A 4,775-nucleotide genomic window follows, 5' to 3' on the forward strand; every position below is an offset into this window, starting at 1 on the left:
ACTCACCAGCCACTCCTTGGAAGGAAAGTTGGACAATCTACTTCCATAGTGATACTGCCTCGGAAAACCAAGGAGGAGTCGCTATGAAGCAGGTCCAGCTTGACAGCACACAACAACAACAACAACAACACACACACACACACACACACACACACACTGCTTAAACAAGAGGGTTTCATTTGGAAGAAGATCTTTATGGAAGAAAGAACACTGGAGTAAGATTCAGATGACTTATGTTTCGATGTTTGCTTGGGAGGCCAGATATTTTAATATCCATTTTAACCACTGTATCCCCTACACCATGGTATATAATAAGGACTCAGTAAATATGAATGAAAAACAGAAAGACTCTGGGGCCTCAGCAGCATGCAGCTGCTACATCAGCCCTGATGGTTTTATGACACAGAATTAACTTCTCGCTTTTGTCATGTTAGGTCTTAATCACAGCAGCTGAGTCCTCTTTTGATTGTAATTAATACAGAAGTTAAGAGATGGGCTTTGGACTCTGGAAGACTTGCTTCAGTCCTTTCATTCCCCCTGTTTACCCTCCAGTGACTGCCCATCACAACTGAAAGAATTCCTAACTTTTTACTAGGTCAACAAGATTCAATTTGATTTGGTCACTGACTTCATCTTCCGCTTTTTCTTACTCTTCTTCACCATGTTTATTTACTCATTAGGGCCTTTTCACCCATTGTTCTACCCACCTGAAACACTCCTCCTCCACCCACCCCACACTCACCCCCAGACCCCGTCTTAAAGGACTGGCTCTTGTCATCTGGTCTTTGTTCTAGTTCCACAATCTCAGCGAGGTCCTCACTGACCACACAACCTAAAATAGAACCTCTCCTGTTCCTGTGCCAGAATCACTCTCTGTCTCATGGCCATCTATGCTTTGTATTCATCATAGCATTTAGCGTAATTCTGTATTTAACTTTTAATTCTCTCCTCCCAGAATTATCTGCCTATAAATGGGAATTGTGAGTTTATCCATCAGTTCCTCTTCTCTGTTGAAGTTTGCATTTAGGAGTGTTAACTCCTTGCCCATATCTGAACTAATGTGGCTCAAGATATCTCCAAGGATAGAAAGCAAAAAATGCTCAGTGCCCATTTGAAGTCAGACGCTACTGTTGAACAGTCGAACTTTCTACTACAAGTAGTAATCTGCTTTTCTCACATAAGATATTGTAAAAATATTTCTAAGAAGATCAATACACATATACATCAGCATTTAAAAAATATTTTATTATAGAAAAATTCAAACAGATAAAACAGAGAGGAAAGTATAATGAAGCCCAAGTATCCAACACCCATCAAAACACCATTATTTATAATGAATGAAAAAAATTTCCATTGTAGTTTCATTTATTCAACCAACTGCCTATAATGGATATTAGACATTTTTGTCACAAAAAAGTAGGCTGCAGTGAACATTCTTACTCATAAATCCTTTATTATTTATTTCCATACGATAAAATCTTTTTGTGCTTTAAATGACAACTTCCCAGACCTACCTTCCTTCCTACCAACTGAGTTCCTGAGTCACTCTTCATTCCCACACAGTCCTCAGTCCCAGGCTTAAAAATGGTTAGGGCAGCAGGTCACATCCAAACAATATGCTTTTCTATCTTCTGCAGCACTCTAGACCTATATGTATTTTAAGGGAAATAAGATTAATAACACCAGCCACTCCTCGAAGGAAGATGGGGCAATCTACTTCCGTAGTGATACTGCCTCGGAAATCCAAGGAGGGGTCGCTATGAGTGGGGTCCAACTCGACGGCATATAACAACAACAAACAACAATTAGAATATGATTTATGACTCAAGAGTTTAGAGTCTCTTAAAAAATTATTTAGAAATTTATTAAAAACCTTCTTCTAAAGTTTCCATTTGCTAACATACCTTCTCTTAAGCGGGTATTTTGAGTGAGAACAGACTTGCAGTTTTTTAGAAATGCGTGCATCGCAGTGTCAGGCACAAGCTCCAGCGTCTATAAGCTGTGTGACCTCAGGCGAGTTATTTAGCCTCTCTAAGCCTCTATTTTTAAAGTGGCAATTGAAACTCTTAGGTTTGTTGTGACATTTAGATAACATAGTGTTTGTGACAACATCTATTACTGGGCTTGGCATATGTTGCATATGTTGAATGCACAAAAAAAACTTCCTTTTTCTTCTTTCTCTTTCATTTTCAGAATATATTCAAGGCATGAGCATTGCAGTAATTTTGAACAATACTGTTCATGTTATCAGCAGTTGGAACCCACAAGCTACTCTACAGGAAAAAGATGTGCCAGTTTGCTTCTGTAAAGATTTATAGTTTGGAAACACTATGGGGCAGTTCTACTCTGTCCTACAGGGTCACTGTGAATCAGAGTTGACTAGATGACAATAGGGTTTGGGTTCATGTTATAATTCTAAACACTGCATATCTTCTTGAGGACACATCCAACAATCAAGAAAACTGGTTTGAAATTAGTGTTTTTCCATAACACCAAGATCAAATTTTAGAAAATTCTTCCAGTTAAGTCCTTTCCTTGGAAAATTCCCATTCCCTCATTTGCAGCAGCCAAGTGCTATTTAACCCAGAACCCAGCACCTTCCAATTTGTTATTTTCAATGTTAATGAATGATTAGTTCATTTCCTGTTTTCCTCTGCTCACCAACTTGCCAGCAGCAGTCACACGCCAACCTTAAAATAACTGCACTGGTAAACAACGGATTCAGACTATTAGTAGGTTACCTGTAATTGTACTGCATTGTCAACCCAGTGGGACATGGGCGGACATGGAACCAAGCATCCAGCTGTGTGATCTGGCGAATTAGTTTTGAAAGATGTCATAAATGTGAAAAGGTTGGTGAGGATAGAGGACTCTGTCTTGCTCTCATCATATTCTTCAGAGTGCCTGGCATGTGGCTGACACGGCTGTTGTTAGTTGCTCTTGACTTGACTCTGACTCCTGGCAACATTGTGTGTAACAGAACAAAGTGTTGCCTTGTTCTGTGTCTTCTCTACGATCTTTGGTATGTTTGAGCCCATTGTTGAGGCTATTGTGTCAAGCCATTTCATTGAGAGCATTTCCTTGTTTTGGTGACCCCTTACCTGAGATTCGTTTCTAATGATTAGTGGCTCCTGTTGACAGAGCCAAGATAAGCAAGATAAGTCTAGCCATCCTGACTTCAAAGGAGCATCCTGGTTGTTTTTCCAAGACTGATTTGTTCATTCTTCATACAGTCCGTGATATATTCAGTATTCTTTGCCAGCGTCACAGTTCCCGTGCATCAATTCTTCTGTCTTCCTTTTTCTTTGTCCTGCTTTTCATGCACATGAGGCAATTGAAAAGACCAAGGTTTGGGTCAAGCACACCATCGTCATCAAAGTGATGTTAATAAATACATCTGGGTTGAGTAGATGCCAGTAAGGGAGCAAATGTTCTCCTTTCCTAAATTCATTTTTGGTCCAATATTTTTTTCCAGGTTCTATGTTTTTAGTATATTTTATCATTTGAAATTTCTTCACTCTATCAAACTCTTCTTCTTTTCTTTTTCTTTTTTTTTCTTAATATCTATCACCCTACCTAGTGGAGAGGCTGGTGCTCAGCGAGAGTTAAATAAGTATTTGTTGAATGAACAAAAGTAAGTAAGATTTTCTGCAAAAGATACAAAGGTTAAAGTTGTAATGTTTTCAGAAGAGAAAGTACATGCATGAATGAGCTGGATGGAATGCACACCTTTGGGCACAGGTATTTATATGAGATGATTTTAAAGTAATCTCCCACAAGGTGAGACATCAGATCACACAGTGTATTTTTATTCATGTCTTCCTGGTGTTGAAATTTAATTAAGAAAACTTTAAGTAGCATTCAAATCGGGTTTCTTCACAGTGATTTTGATGGCTTGAGTTGTATTTTTTCATCTTTATTGCTTTCAGATACCCATAAATCATTTTCCTCTCCATTTTTTTTCCATGTGTGTGAAATGTGATACTTCTCAGTATTCTTGGGTTCTTTTAGAATCCAGACTTTTCACTTCCTCCACATCTGTTGTGAAACCAAATATTGATTAATGTGACCTATAAGCCTTACTAGTTAAGTGAAGCCAATGACCAATTCCTATTCCAATGTTTTTTAGGATCATCTATCCTTTTTTCTAATCTTTCTCTTAACAGTGCATTTTTCCCCTTTTTTTTTGTTTTTTAAAAGATTAAGGAAAATTATAATACTAGCAGTAAATTTCTCAACCACATCTGAGACTTAAATTCCAATTCTTTTGACTAACTTTAACCCAGATTGTCTCACAAAATGCAACATAGAAATGTCTCTAACCTTGCCATTTTTGTCATATAAAAATTACAGTGAGATGTAAAAATACACAGAATCTAATCATCTCCAGAAGGTAATTCCTATTTCTTTGAAAGACTCTTAAATACAACAGAGAATAAGTAGCAATAAAACAGGACCATCATTCTCCAAACCAAAAAAACCAAACTCACTGCCGTAGAGTTGGATCCGACTCATAGAGACCCCTCCTTAGGTTTCTGAGGCCAGGATGAAAATAAACATGAAGGAGAAAAAAAAAAAAAGTAATACTCAAGGGTCTGATATTCTTAGCCTGGTGAAAAGGATGCTTGCTAAAGACTGAGACAGTGACTTTAAAGTAATACTACTACTTTTCCCCTATGTTGTTGTTAAGTGCCGTCGAGTCGTTTCCCACTCATAGCGACCCCATGCACAGCAGAACGAAACACTGCCCGATCCCGCACCAGCCCCACAATCCC

This window comes from Orycteropus afer, unplaced genomic scaffold (genome assembly GCF_000298275.1).
Source record: "Orycteropus afer afer isolate SDZICR_OR568_19922 unplaced genomic scaffold, OryAfe1.0 scaffold00321, whole genome shotgun sequence".
Lineage (NCBI taxonomy): Eukaryota > Metazoa > Chordata > Mammalia > Tubulidentata > Orycteropodidae > Orycteropus > Orycteropus afer.